Genomic DNA, 15,679 nt, shown 5'->3' with positions numbered 1-15,679 from the left:
CGATATTGTGAGGAGCACCTTTTAAATCAGCTGCCAGGAAGAGCTCTTCCAAGATAGCAGCTGAATTCAAATCACATCACAATTAGCTCAGGGGGATTTCTAGGTTTTTCTTTCAGAAAGCCTATTTGAAGACAAAACAAAAAAGAACCGTTTTAAATCTCATTAAAAGGTTTCAGAACAGGTCGCAAGCACACGATGTTTTCCACCAAAGCAAAGCACACCTAAGCAGCCTCATCCCACCAGCAGGGCTTTGGCCCTTCAAACCCTTGCTGTGACCCCCACTTCCCACCCAGCCCCATCCCACGCCTCCCCACGGGATGGCATTTCTGCATCCCCCTCCTGGAGCTCTCACCCCTCGCCTCAAGGCCGTGAGCAGATGACCCCGCTTTTTCTGAAGCCGGTGCCAATGAGGCCACTGCATTCGTTATCCCTGAGGATAATGACAGAGTGCAATTCAGTCAACAGCAAACTCTCCCCGGGGAGATGCCCCCTGACCCCTCCGGAGCTGGGGGATGAAAGCGGGCAGCCAGACCTCAGACAGGCGGCGGAGCTGAGTGAATAATTCCTAATGAACCCTTTCATCTGCCCTTTGTTTTGGGGCGGGGGGACGGGGGAAGCTATCTACCAGCAGAAAATGATTTGAGAGCTGCCCCAAAGCGCTGCTGTCTGAGCAACACACTAATTGCCAGGGCCAATGCGTGCAAGCCGGAGAGGGTGAATTCAAATAGCCATTCAAACCACATTTCTTCCAATAAAATTCAGTTCCAGTGGCATAACAGCAAACATCCGAGGGACAAACAAGTTCACTGCACAAGGCCCACAGACAGGCAGGGCCTCACTTCTCCACACACCTCCCAGCCCTCCCTGGCAGCTTGCTCCCATTCACCATGCCATGAGCTGAAAAGATGGCCAGCATTTCAAACGAGATGTGATTCCCCAAGGAAAAGTAGTGATTTCCACTTCTCCTGCATGAGTTCAGCTGCATCGAGCTCTGCAGCATCTGCTGAGCACGTGGGGTCACACGGAGGTATTAAGGGAAGTATGGATGGGAAATAGAATAATGAGATCTCAGAGCCAGGTGGCATTGTGAGCCCTACATCTCTATTCAGCTGCTGCCACACTGAGATTCCCTCATCAGCATCAACTTCCATCCTACAGACAGAAGGCCCTGAGATGCTCCATGCCCCATTCCGAGGCAAACTAACTGATGTGAAGCCACTCACTGAAATAGAGCTTGGCCAATGTACTCACACAGACGTCAGAGCCCAGGGATATCGATGACAATCACCTCCCCAGTCAAACTGATTGCAGCTCTCCTACACTCCTGTGCTATCTCACACGTCACGCAGGGCCAGCAGCCCCAGTACCCTCACAGTGATGAGCAGAGCTTCAAATGAAGGCAAACAAGGCTCCTGGTCAATGAGTGACCAGCGCAGGGCTCACATGCTCCTCTCTCAGCACATTTGTTTGCAGGGTCAGACGCACAGAGCAGAGGGGTCATCAGCTGGGGGGTAACTTCAGCTCTGCTGGAACAAACACAGAATGCTGAAACTGTGAGCGAGGAAGTTCCCAGCCCTTACAATTAAAACTAAAGAGACGTGGGCATGCAAATCCTTTAAATTCAAATATGCCAGAGGCAGCATAAAAAAAAAAAAATAATGAAAATCTTGTGATTTCTGAGGATAAGAGATTAACAGTATTTAGTAACCTACCTAAAGTTCTGCCCAGCCTGGAGGCCTCAGTGGCTGTGGAAAGCAGAAGTGGGCTGACACAGCCAGCACTGGTGGATCAGACAGTATCAGTCCTGTCCTGAGACCCAGCGGGAGAGACTCAACCTGGAAGCTGCTCTTCATTAGGTTAATTAGTGGAATTTGATGTAAGCAAGCTGGTTACCATGAGCACAGCACCAGGCAGTAGGACTTACACAGCTCTCTGTGCCCTGGATGGGGAGCACTCCTTGGCCACAAGTCATACTGGAGCAGCACGGGGAAGCAAACAGCTTCACAGCACAGCCAGATGATGCACTCACACACAGCAACAAATAGAATGAGTGTGAGATCTGCCTCCAGGCCTGTGTATGTGGGGAAAAAAAAGATGCTGTGCTGTCTCAGAAATGCAGAACCCACTGTCAGAAGCAGCACAAAGCTGTCTGCCTCCCCACATACTGCACCTCAGCACACTGCTCCAGCGTCTGCAGAAAGACCACTGAGATACAGCACTTCCCAAACAAGCAAATGCTTTGAGTGTCATCAGTGACACTCTGCCCAGTTATGATCAACATTTCAGCCACTCGTAACTCTCCTCTGCTGCACACTTCTATCCATGTACTGAGCACGAGCAACACCAACTTCCACTTCTCCCAGAAGAGTGGAATAGCAGATTAAGAGAAGTGGGAGAGAATAGGCAATTTGCAATTCAACACAGCTTCTCTAGAAGTAAACTCCTTCAGCCAGCACTGCAGCTCAGGCTGCCATATCCCAGGTACAGCCTGGAGTCAGCTGCAGGCAGCAAAAGGCTCCGGAGCTCAGCCCTGTTGGAGAGACAGCCCCAGACTCATTAGGAGGTACCACTCAGTGCCACCTTTCTCAGCAGGTTCGTGTTAAGCTGCTACATTTTTTTTTTCCACCTTTTGCAGATGCCTTAATTGGCTGCTTAATGCAGGTCTCACTGCTATGCTAATCACAGCCCGTGTGATGGAGCATGGAGCGCAGAGACCCGTTTGTCTCCGTAAGTAATTGTTCTGGCTGCCCAATGTACACACGGCATGGAGTTGGCAAGGCTGCAAGGCGAGGCTGCTGTATTTATTTGGAAATTTCTTCTGTGGGCTGAAAGGCTCCGTGGGGCAGGCCTTGATCCAGTCCTCCAGGCAGCACAGGCATTTTCATTGGATCTATGCAAAAACTGAAGTGACTGAGGAATGGATCAGGCCCCAGGTTAGCAACATTCCCGGGCCAAGCACGTCCCACGCCTGGAGAGCCAACACTGCTTCATGCACAGGCACGTTGCTCCCGAGCAGCCCTGCCAGGCTCAGGGCGCTTCCGCATACAGCAGGGAACCAGGGCCAGGAGAGCACTGCCCTGGGTGCCCAGAAAGGTGGGGGTACCCCACCCCTGGAGACACCCACAGCCAGGGGACGGGGCTCCTGATGGAGCTGTGGGTGTCCCTGTGCACTGCACGCAGTGGGACCAGATGGCCTCTAAAGGTCCCTTCCAGCTCAAACAGTTCTATGATTCCTCAGCCTTCGCCTGTTGCTGGCAGAGCTTCAGGACATGCACAGCGGTATTTGGGACTGCATGAACACTGGTCTCAATGGAAAAGATGCAAACCTTGGCTTTCCACAGAGAGAGCTACAACAAAAATACAAGCCTTAAGATATGCGCTTACATCTCTCTTCTTGATTTCACAGCAATGGAGAAAACCCAAAATCTTGCAGCATGTCAGCCCAGCAGCACACGGCACTGGAGAAGGCTGCAGACAGCTGGCTGGGTGCTGGACCAAACCACACCTCTCAGCATGGCACCCTGAGTCACAGAAACACCAAAACTCCAAAAAACACAACACAAATTTTCAGCAGCTATCCTGTCAAAACAAAGCTAAGACAAAAACCCACAAATGAAGGAAAAAGGAGGGAGAGCTCAGTGCTGGCTGACACCTCCTCTACGCGCTGTCAGTAGGATCACTTACTCAGAAATGAAGACGTGGTTAGCTGCTCGGTGCATCTGACAACTGCTCCACGGCCCCAGCACTGGAGCTATAGGGCAGTGGATTCTCAGTGAAAAACCAACTGCTGATACCTGCTCAGAGCTAACAACAAATGCTGCGTGACAGCAACTGCAGCTCACAACGGCTGAGCCCCAACACAGCCAGCCCTGCCCAGCCTGGGTACAGTCACACTGCCTCCTCAGCATCTTCCCAAGTGAGTTATTTAAGATTAAAAAGCCTTCAAGTATACCGAAGGCTTTTTTTTTTTTTCCACTGCCAATTCAGAGAGTTTTCCCAGAACACTGGACACAGACTATAATGCAGACTTTGCTGCGTTTTATTCCTTTGACAGCTTTTAATCACCGCTGGTCCAGCATTTGGAAATTATTATTCATGCACACAACAGGAACAAGGCTGCAGGGAACACAAATTCCGCTGCCCGTCTGTTTGTGTCTGCGGACACCACCTCGCCTCTCACCAAATCAAAACAAGGCGGCCAGCTCCAGCACGAGGGGAAATGAAAGGGCAGATGAGTGACCTAGAAACCAAGCTGAGACTCTGGCATGAGCCTGAAATTCTGCAGCAAAAGGCAAGCAGCAACATAGCTGCTTTCAAGATGGAACTGGAAAAAGCTTACAAATGGAACTGTAGGGCATGGGACCTAAAGCAAAACAAGGGCAATGCTTAATCGAGGAGATCTTTCCAATAGGAAAATCTCCCCCTGCAAGCAGAAGGAAGCCTTGTGCCAAAGAGAAGATGCTGTTATTTAAGACCCCAATGCAGGAAAAAAACATCCAGCAAACCAGAGAAACTTCCCAAGCACACAGCTCTGACAGTAAACTCCAGCACTGCTACACACCCAGGATTTACATACCACATGAGATCATGAAACACATGACGGTGATGGCAAGGGCTTGACAAGTCAGTAGACAAAGCTTTAGGGCTGCAAGCAGTGGAGCAGGAACACTGCAGTCACCCAGCACGGATCCTACACAAACTCACCCTGCCAGTTACAATCAGCTTAAGGAGGTGTTAACAGTGACCTCTGTTCCAGCAAGTTGCAGGCTTGAGCAGGTAGCGCCTGCACCAGCAGCTCAGAGCTGACATGTGCTGCTCCAGCAGGGCTGGTGCAGAGGGCAGCACACACCAACCTCCAGCCCAGAAAATCATGCCCCCCCCTCCAGCTCCCTGTATCACGCTCTCCCAGCACAGCAACGCACTCTGAAGAGGACACAGCCCAGGGGAAAGCCCGTCCTTGGGACTGATGGCAGGAGATGGGATGATCTGCACCAGCAGCCCGAATGCTGTCATCCCTCACCCACGGGCTGACACATTTCTTTCATTTTGCCTTCTTTAATGTAAAGACACAGCAAAACGAATGATCACAACACTCTTTTGCCCAAACACGCACAGAACAAACCTTAGCTGCCTTGCTTTAGGAGCCAGGGAAAGGCATGCGGATTGCAGAGCGCCAGCCCGGAGCCTGCAGAAAGCCGGGTTTAGAAATCACCAAGGTCCCCAGAAGTGCACGGCAGAAGGACACACCACTCAGCGCTCCTCCAGCTGCGCCGGGCCTCAAACACACGGGGCAAAGCAGCCCAGAGCGTTCCCAGGCGTAAGGGTTAACTTCCATTTGGGCCGAAATGGCGCTTCTGGGCACCGCCGCTGCCGGTGTCAGGCAGAGAAACAATGCTAAATAAAGGCTACGCCGAGTGCTATTATGTAAACAACTCCCTTCCACAATGAAAGGACAAACCTCGGCTGCCCGGTTAGCCATTAACCCAGGAGCCAGTGCTGCCGAGAGGAAATCCTGCCGGCTCTCCTCCCTCACCATACACACTGTGATGCTGCACATGGGCCACGGTCCCAGAGCGTCACCTCCTCCCAGGGCTGGGCCCATCCTCAGCCCCGTGCAGCACAGCCTGGATCCAGAGCTCCCTTCCTCCTCCTCCCAGGACATGCAGGGCTCACTGCCCGGACAGAACGCGCTGCTCACCGCATCCCATCCCCTGAACGCAGGGCCTCCCCTTCCCCTACAGCCCGACCCGCGGGGCTCTGCACTGCAGCCCAGAACAACTCACTCAACCCTCCTGCGTCCGCCTCCCCCTGCAGCCTCCCTCCCTCCCTCCAGCCTTGGCCTCCAGACTGAGCACTTGATGTTCGTCATGCGATTTTAAATCTGTCAGCAATTCATCCATCTGCCGCCTCCTGGGCTTTCAATGCGGAGAACGGTTCTGGGACACAGCCTTGCATAAAGCTCTCCACGGAAAATGAAGCTGTATCTCATTCAGAAATTGAAGCAAGCTTTGAGATCACTTCTTCCCGAGGTGTTGGGCCGTGTCACAGCTGGCTCTTCCCCGCAGCCAGCAGAAACACAGTGATGCTATCCACTCTAAAATAAACATTATGGGAGCGGCGATAAGGGGAAATATTTCAGCTGACTCAGAGTAATGTGGGTTCAAATCCAAGCGTAAGCTGATATTGCTTGTAATTTGTTCCCAAGCCAAAAGCACAGACTGAGAATGGAAAAAAAATGGAAGGCATTAAACAACAAGCAGTGCGCTCAGTGACTCTGGGAAACTTCAGCATTTTCATTTGCGTTATTATTTTTTTAAATAACCTTCAGTTTCACGGATCATAAAGCTAATTTGGAGTTAACTTCCCTTCTCCGTAAGCAGATAGTGCTGCTATCCTTTCCACTCATTAATGTTCGCTCAGTGCTCTGCTGAGTGCTGTTACCAGCACCACGCTGCCCAGCAGACCCAGAACCACGTCCCACACAACACCCAAACCCCAGAAGCAGCGGCCAGTGGCTGTGGGTGCTGCTGCATTCACTGCTCCATCAGTGCTGATCCTGCTTCTGTTGAAGTCTCTCACAAAACCAGCTGCAGCTCACACGACAACAGCAGTCCTTCAGGCACACGCTGCCCTGGATTTGGGGATCCCAGCACCATGCACCCACACATGGTCCAAGGTCTGCAATTGCAGGAGGCTGCTGGCAGGCACTGAGCCCAAGAGGGAATCAGCACTGTGCAGTTCTGAGGAACTCTTGGGGAAGTGACTCCTCTCCCCAGCCTCCCAGCTGTGGGCACTCCAACACACGGTACTTCACGTCACCCCTCTGCCCTCGATGTTCGGGTATTTTTGGAGATGTGGTCACAGTGAGGTACCGTGTCAGGAAACAGCTCTTCTCAGACGCCTCCGCCACCCCTTCGCCATCAACCAGCTGCCCAAAACCCACTTCTAAAAAGCTACCCACTAATTCCTCCTTCCCTCCCCACTCACTCAAACCTGAGGAGACAACAGCTCTCCTCCTTGCCCAAGAGCTGCAAGATGACAGCCAGCACCAAACCACGGCCAGCTCTGGACAGGACCCTCCCAGAACATGTGTCAGCACAGGGACAACCCCGGGTCTGCAACAGCCAGCCCATCAGCAGGAGGTGTCAGGGGGACAAACAACCCACAGGTACGTCACGAATCACAGAGGTCTCTTCTTGGGACATACTACATATTGGGCTACAGACTGATACACCCTCACTAGACAAAGAGGAGGGGAAGGGGAGGCAGCGACTGCTCCTGATTCCTCACGCACTGCTATCAGCACAGCTGCACAGACAGCAATCACAGCACAACCGCTTTCCCAGCCTGCAGCTTGCAACTTCAGGAGCCGAGCACAGCTGAATCAAACCCACTTTGGATCTGGCACAGGATGGCTGCAGGGATGGGCACAACTCCCACACCGGGCAACTTGGGTCTGATCCAACCGCAGCCGTTGGCAAATGGGAGGCACCGCCAAGCAGCAGTGCTCAGTGGCTCGTAGGGAGCAAGCTCGTGATTTTGGTCCAAATCCTGCTGGGGGGGAAGCCTGCACCGGGGAGTGAGGGCACAGCACTGTCCCTGCCCAGCACAGAGCCGGGGGCGGCGTTCAGCACAGCGTTCCGGCAGAGGCAGGTACGCCATGCAGCCTGGCAGCACGAAGCTACAAACAGAAACCACCACCCACAGAAGAACAAAGTACCACTGTTTTCCTGCCCCAGACACATGCATGCCCCATCTCCTCTCTCACACCAAAAATAGCTTCTACTTTTTCTTCCCTTTTGGCAACAACAAACCAGAGCTAGAGCACTTTCAATACACTGAACGCGTTGTGCAGGAGTTATCTTTCATACCGAAACTCAGTCCCATCTACCGCCGCCGTTACAGACTCCCACCGCGCAGTGACTCCCCCTGCCCCGCCATGGCGGCCGGGCTCGGTTCCCAGCACGAGGCGCAGCCCCGCACAGCCCAGCGCTGCCCCGGGGTGAGTCAGCAGCGCAGCCCGGAGCTCCGGGACGGCCTCCCTGCAGCCACCCGCTTTCGTCGCCGCTTTCAGATCAAACGGAAGCGCCGACCCCGACCCGAAGGTTGCCCCGTCCCCAAACCCTGCCCGAAGCCCCGCGCTCAGCACAACCGCGACGTTTTCGAGCGCGCCACGCACTTCTGTTCGCGAGGATTCACGCGCCGCGCGAAGAGCCCGGACCGCGGGCAGCGGCGGAGGAAACAGCCCACGGGAGGGGCCGCGGGGCTCCGAGCCGCCCCGACGCGCAGCTTCAGAGCGAGGGGCCCGGCTCAGTGCCTCGCGAGCGTGCGGGGCAGGGCAGGGCACGGCACGGCACGGCACGGCGCACACTTGTTGCCGCGCGCCCGCGGAGCCGCACGGAGGCGGAGCGCAGCCCCAGGCCCGGCCCGCAGCCGGTGCCCCCTCCGGGGTCACGGGGCCGCGCGCGGGCACGGCGCGGAGCAGAGGTGCGGCCCGCAGCCCCGCACGGCGCCGCGGCCCCGTGGTCGCTCCGAGCGCTGCGGGACGGACGGGCCCCGCTCCGCCTTACGTAACCGCGGCCCCCCCACCTCCCGCGCCCGCTCGCCCCGCGCGGGGCCGGCCCTCCCTCCATCCATCCCTCCATCCCTACCTACGCCTTCCGCCGACCGCCGCCCCCCATGGCCGCCGCCGCGCTCCTCCTCCCGTCGCGGGGCCGCTTCAGCGCCCGGCCGGGCAGCGAGAGGCGCGGGGGCTCGGCCCCTCCATCCGCGCCGCGGTTATAAATCCGGAGCCATGGGGCCGCGCCGCTCTCCGAGCCGAGGCCGCCGCCGCGCCGCGCTGACCCGGCCCTGCCCGTACCCGGCGGGAGGCGGGGGGGGGGGGCGGGCGCCGCTCCTCACTGCCGCGCCACAGCGGCCCGGGGCCGGGCGGGGCGGGGCGGGGCGGGGCCGTGCCTCCCGCGCGCCTTAAAGGAGCCGCGGCCCTCCTGCGGTGCTGCCGCGCGCCGGGCCGTGCCGATGGGTGGGAGCGGCGCGGAGCCCCCGATCCGCCTCGCTTCTTTCGGGGAGTTTTCGCTCTCGGGCTGCCCGGCACTCGTTTCCCTGCAGCCGGGGGTTTCGGTTCCAGGGGCCTTAGGGCGACGCTGTAAGCAAATGTATTCAAATTCAGGGTTGAACGCAAAACCGTGTGCCCCACAGATGGGTTTCCTGCCCTTATTTCTATGATCCGGAGGGCCGCAGAGCCGAAGGCAGCAGGTCGGTACCTCAGCAGCACTGCCGGGCTGCCCGGAGCTCCACAGCCCTGCCTTCGTTTCAGCGAACCGCCCTCGCTCGGACTCTCCCCGAGCGGCGTTTCCAAACTTCCCACGGATGGCTGGAAGCCGAGAGCTTTTTTATTTTTTTCTCCCACGGAAATCCCACGGGTGTTCGCGGCGCAGAGCCGCGGCAGGGAACGCGGGGCCGGGTCTGGGCGCTCAAGGGGCCGCGGCCACGACAGCGGGGCCGTCCCGGATCCGTCCGTTCCTGCACACCCGGGGATTTCAGAGCTCGGCGGGGAGCCGCAGCCGCACCGCGTGCTGCCGAGGTAACCGAATGGCTGTAACCCCGCCCGCTCACCGACCAATGCAGAATTCGAGGCGTTTTCTCGCTCGGGTTCACCTGAACTCCTCCGGGAAAAGCAGCGGGATGCAAAGCAGCACCGCCCGCGCCCTGAAACCGCCCTCCCATGGAAAGCTTCGGGGAAAGTAATTAAATCTGCTGCGAGCCGCGGCCTGGAAGCAAAGTCAGTCTGTAATTGCCTTTACTGGAGCGTCGGCCCGCAGGGAGCGATGTGTGTGAAAAGCACACCGAGGGGGATCCCCACGAACGTGTGGGGTTTGTTTGGGATCCGTGGGTCACAGGTCCCACCTGGGGGCTGCCCCGCTTGGATGAATGCTGCCATTGCTAAGTGTTGTGTGGGGACGGTGGGCAGGTGGGCACGGTGGGGTCTGCAGGGCCATGGGGTGGGCAGGAGGGCGAGCAGCTCGGGGCATCCTGCACAGCGAGGACCCCCAGCAGGGGATCGCTTCTGCGTGGTGACACCAATATCAATTCCTAAGCTTCAGTGCCCAATTGTGGTTATCTAGCACGCAAAACTCCCCACCTCTTCAAATCTCTGATCTGACAGGGTTATAATTAGCTTATTACTGGCCATACATCTGCTAATAACTTTTCCCTCAGCCCCGTGAAGTGAATTAAGGAGCGCTAATAAACCGTGGCTGTTAATCCATTTATATGCCTTATGCTTTTCTTTGGGTGCCGTCGCCGAAGCTCCATCACAGGGCCCTGTGCCCCCCACCCTGCCTCTCCCTGGCCACCAGCGCTGGCTGATGGCACACGGTGCAGTCCTTAGCAGGGTGGGACGTCAGGAGAAACGTGAGAAAGCATTTTACAAGTTGAGGAACCTCAAAAGATGGGAACGCAGCTCCATTTTCTCCGTGCTTCTCTGTTTCGGGAAGGTCCACGACAATGCTGGGACCCCAAAAACGTCATGTCTTAGGGACAACAAGGAAAAATGGAGGAAAACAGGCAGTAGGGTGTCAGACGTGGGATCGCTTTCAGCTCTGCCTGCTGCCCTTCATGCCAGAGCATCGCTGGTGTCAGTCATTAGCAATAACAGACGTGGGATAAGACATGGCTGGGGGGGTTTGGAGTGGAAATGTTGATCTAAAGCGATGGCTGGTCATAAAGGGCAGCAGGGATGCACTGTGCGATGTGACGAGATAAAAGCAGATGGCTGGCTGCTACTTCTAATTATGGGGCCCTGCTAACGAGGAGAGCGCTGATTAGGCTGACATTGTCCTAGGACACGTGGTGCTGGAGGAGCTGGCACCACATTGGTGGCCCCAAACTTGGGTCCGTCCCCCATCTTACTCTGGGATATGGCCCCAGCCCTGCAGGGGCCAGTGGGTATGGCTGGCAGTGCCATCCCTGCACCAGACAGGGGCTGGGGACACACCAGCCACCTCCAGGCCACCAGCAGGGCCCTGCCCTGCCCCAGGTCGGCGTCTGGAGACAAAAGGAAGCTCCTTTAAAGTAAGAAATGCGGTTGAGTCTCACGCCTGAATAATTTATGATGCTTACTGTAATGAAACGGAAAGAAAAAACACATTCAGTTCTGGTTTCATCATATTTTTGGCTATGAGTAAAACAGCAGAAAATGATGAGGGCTTCCCACAGCAAAGCCAAGTGCCTGAGACTGAAACTAGTAGCCAGGCCGCTTCTAACCAGAGAACAGATCTGCATATTTTCGGTCATGCTGGCTTTACCCTCCTCCTCCAGGGAAGAACTCAGCAGAACCGGGCAGGCAGTGCCCAGTGCACACCCACACAGGGCAGCGGCCTACAGTTACCACAGCTGGGAAAAACGTGCTTCAGCCCCAGCAAGAGCCCCACTTTGGGACAGAGGTGCAAAACATCTTCACCAGAGGTCCTATGGACGAGCTGTGGAAATGAGGCAGAACCATTGCGGAGCTGCAGATGCTCTGCATGGTGACCATTGCAGCCCTGCTCCATGCTGCGCACCCGACTTCTGACATCTCCACAGACAGAGAGCTCAGCAGGAGCCTCGCCAGGATTATTTCCCCCTCTCTTCTCAGAGAATAGCACTTTTCGTCTCCTTCCTTCCGAGCACAAGCTGTGGGATAGTGGAGGAGCTCGAGTCTCCCCTCTCCTGGTGCTGCGAGCTGGCAGGAAGCACTGAAGAGGAGCCGTAATTAGGTGCAATTCAGGAACAGCTCATCAGCTATATTTAACAGAAGAGCCGACTTCAGCAAGCAGAAATCCACATGGGAAAGGCAGCAGTGGCAGAGCCGTGTGCCCTGTACTGTACCACCACTCTGCTGTAAGGGCGCCGAGCCCGTAATTAACACAGCTCATTAATCAAACCATCAGGTGGGTGCCAAATTGCAGCCAGGTTTGGTGCCCTGCTCTCACACATCAGAAGTCGGAACCAATGGACATCAACGGATCGGTGCGAGGAGCAAACCTGCAGGCATTGCCCAGCACAATGCCTGTTCCTCTACAGCAACCCCAAGTTCAAGGAGCTGCTGCTAAGGAGCAAAGCTCACAGCACAGAGCATTCAGGCATTTGAACCAGGGTGCGCACAGCTCCGCTCCGTGAGCAGAGGGTGAGGAGCTCCGTATGCCAGGACACGAGCACAGCAGCGTTATAAGTAGGGCATATAAACTTCCAGCTGACAAGGCTCTGATTCTGTTATTGTAAAAAGAGAGGGAGAAAAAGTGCCTGGATAGAGCTGACAAAGAGGGAAATACATGCAGAACTCAGGTTTGTTCCCAGTAATGCGCTTATTAGAAGTCAGATGTAGTTAGAGCTATTACTTTAGCTTCAAATGAATGAAAGGAAGGAGAATAAATCTACCTCTGGGCCAGGCTGCCTGCAAATAGCATCTCCCTCCAGCAAACCTGCAATTGTGTTTGCATGAGACATTTGTTAGAATAAATGCAATTTAGGAAGAAAAACAGTTCCCACCTACAGCGAGGAAAGGCTGCGTGAATGGCAGCCGGCGGAGGAGGTGGCTGGGGGGCTCTGCTGTGTGTGATACCGTCACCCCATCACCCCAAACCCCCCAGGGATGGCACCTGCAGGAGTGTCACCTATGGGGGTGGCATCTCCAGGGATGGCAGCTGCAGGGCCAGCATCTCCCACCCCAGTGAACCCACACAGTGGCCGTGCCACCACCAGGCTGTAGCACCTGGCCTACGCCCTGCTGCATCCTCTCGCCTGCTGCCTTCTCTCAGGCTGGATTCTCTCCTATTTTGAGCGGAGAACCTCACGTCCTGTCCAGGAGAAGGCCCTATGAAGAGGGGAGAAACAGTCTGCAAAGTGCCCTCCTGCCTTTTCCAGTTAGTATTGTTTTTAATATGATTCCCATTGAATTTATAGGAGCAACTGCCTGGGAAAATGGCTTTACCTCTGGTTTCTTCATAAATTTTTAATAGGGCAGAAATGGAGCCAAAAGGGATTAAAAAAAAAAAATATATATGCGTTAGTGTCAAATTCTGGCTCTATTCATAATTAATTATACTTTCAGGGGGAGGGGAAAAAAAAAAAGAGGAAACATAATTACAAGGTTCTAGTGAGAACATTCATTATCATGCTAATGCAGAAATCAGCACCGCTGTGTGTGTGTGCCTTCCCTCTAATTACTCTGCAGCCATGTGTGGGTCTCCCACCTACCTGGGGGTGAAGCTGGGGTTGGGATGGGTAACAGCATAGCCCGGCTGGCTGTGGGGTGGGATGGGTGGGTGGTGCTGTGCCTGGGGTGCGTTCACCTTGGAGTGGAGAAGACATCGGGTTCAGCCAGAATGCCAAACTGATCTGGCACAGCCACGTCCCATGTTGCTGCACTTGGAGCTCCAGCTCGTGGCTGGGAGGGGGAGCACTGCTCTGCCACCCCTGGCTGTCCCAGACATGTTTATAGACAGGAGTTGTCTTAATTATATTAAACCTACGTTCGGCATCTGCACAATCTGAGTGTTTCTGTAGAATAATTAAACCAGTCTCCCATTATTTCTAGAGCTGCCAAGCAGATGCCCTACTTTCCTAAGTACGAGCGCAGCATTGCTCCAGCAACAAATCCCCCTGCAGCCACATCCCAGCCCTGGGTGATGGGGGGAACAGTCCTAGAGTGCAGAGAGGGCTGGGAGAGAGGCAGTGCTGGAGCTGAGTGCTGAGGTGCTCTCAGCTGTCCCTAATGAAGCTGCCTCTTTAGGGCTAATGGAGCAACAGCTGTGTTTCCATGTGCGTTCCCAAAAAGCAAAGCAGCTCCAAGACCTGGTATGGGGCAGGGTGGCACTCAAGTGCTGCCTTATGCCATCTTCCCCTTGTGGAGCTGCACAGGACACAGAAACCTGCTTCACTTTCGGATCCTGGCCTTGTTACACAGAGCCACTCCTTGGTCACTAGAAAAAGGGGGTGGGTATTCACTCAGCACGCTGCAGTAGGGCCCGTCTCACCAGGATCAGGCTGTGGCACTGCCCACATCGCTGCCTGTGCTGCTCCCCGTCTGTCTGCACCGCACAGCAGAGCTATGAATATTCAAGAGAAGGAAAAAAAAAAAAAAAGAAAAAAAAAAAAGGTGTTAAAAATCGGTGACATTTCCAGGATCCGCTCGCGCTCTCCAGCAAACATCACTCACGGTAATTACGAATCAAATCCACAGCCCTTCACGGATGACAACAAACCCAAATGGCCTTTTGGCGCAGTGAAAATATTACCCTTCACACGTTGCTTTCACAGCTCTCCCAACCAGTTGCTGCTTTCACAGCCGCTCCGAGCGGGCGGGTTTTGGAGGAGCGCTCCCACCGATGCTCTGCACCGAGACCAGCGCGCAAACAGCCATTTCTCCCTCCTGCCTTCTCTGCAGGGACGAGGCAGGGAACAGAAGGCCGTCTCAACAGAATTACTAACCCGGAGAAACCACCCAAGGAACTTGATTAATTTGCCGAGGAACAGAGCCCGGTCTGTTCTTTTAGGCGATGTGTCTTAAAGTAATTGAATCACCCCCTGAAAAAAGCCAGCAGTGACTGAGCCCCGAGGTAGGCTCCTTCGCTGTCCTTCATAAATCTCTCCTTATGAAGGAGGCAGTGTGCTTTTCTCATCAGAAAGCTGCTAATTTTTTTTCTCTTTTAAGTAATTGAATACTAAGTTCGGGATCTATCTGCAGCATCCTTCGAGAAAAAGAAATCAAAGGTTTGTCTTGTGTTTCATCTCAGCAAGTTAATTATGCTCTCATCATCGAGTTAAACCTGCAGGTTATTAAAAACGCTGCTTCTGTGTTTGGCTGTGATGCAGCACCGCGTCGCGCCTCCAACCTCACTGTGTTCCTAACCAGAATTTTGCTTCAGATTTCCCCCATTCAACTAATTCCACTAATTCTAGGGAATTACAGAAATAATTGCTATTTTCCAATAGATATGGGCCTGCCTCTCGAGACAGAAAAAAAATAAGGCAAAGAAAAATCAATGAAGCACTGTTTAAGGAAAGTCAAAATAAGCTATTTCCATCTCCTCATTTGCAATTAACTTCAGAGCGTAACACAGTGGGAGGTGGTTCATGGGAAAACTACGACTTCGTGGTAATCCTCCCGCCTCTTAAGTGGAAAGATCGCAGGAGATGGGTGCACCAGGCAGGCGCTGCTCTGCCAGGTCGTGGCCCCTTGCTTCCCCTGGGCTGCCTGCCCAATGCCCATCCCCATCACTGTCTCCATCCCTATCCCCATCCCCATTTTCAACGTCCCTATTCCCATCATCATCCTCATCCCCATCCCTATCCTCATCTCCATTCTCACCCCTGTTTCTGTCAGTATTCCATCTTCATCCCTATTCCCATTCTCACCCCAGTACCCGTTCCCATCTCTATCCTCACCCCCATCCCCACCTCAGTTTCAGCAGGACTTCTGCACCACTCCAACACCTCTCTACCTCCCTCCCCACACTCCATACAAACGTTTCTTTGGAGCAGAGGCACAGATCTAGCGCTGGAAGCCTCCTTCCAGCCTCAACCTGAAGGCAGAAAATGCAGAATGTGACACCTCTTTGTCTTTTGGGTTGTATGTTGGCACACCTGGATCCCACTTCCCAACAAGCATGAGCAGAAGTGCTTGAGTTGGAAGGAACCT

General features: G+C 54.6%; 1 protein-coding gene across 15 annotated transcripts in view; it reads right to left on the bottom strand.

The window, feature by feature from the left end:
- NCOR2 (nuclear receptor corepressor 2) overlaps positions 1–8,796 on the bottom strand; it is a 164,737-nt gene extending 155,941 nt beyond the window's left edge. For 13 of the 15 annotated variants that reach the window (XM_085238685.1, XM_085238690.1, XM_085238694.1 and 10 more), the window contains exon 1: positions 8,652–8,792. The gene's annotated coding sequence lies outside the window, so the exon portion shown is untranslated. Of the gene's footprint in view, positions 1–8,179; positions 8,202–8,651 lie in introns of those variants that run through there. The other 2 variants (XM_085238686.1, XM_085238687.1) reach the window with 2 other exon arrangements.
- Positions 8,797–15,679: the final 6,883 nt, after the last annotated feature.

The sequence above is a fragment of the Meleagris gallopavo genome, chromosome 17 (assembly GCF_905368555.1).
Source record: "Meleagris gallopavo chromosome 17, MGAL_WU_HG_1.1, whole genome shotgun sequence".
Classification (NCBI taxonomy): Eukaryota; Metazoa; Chordata; class Aves; order Galliformes; family Phasianidae; genus Meleagris; species Meleagris gallopavo.
This window is presented reverse-complemented; position numbering and strand designations above follow the sequence as displayed.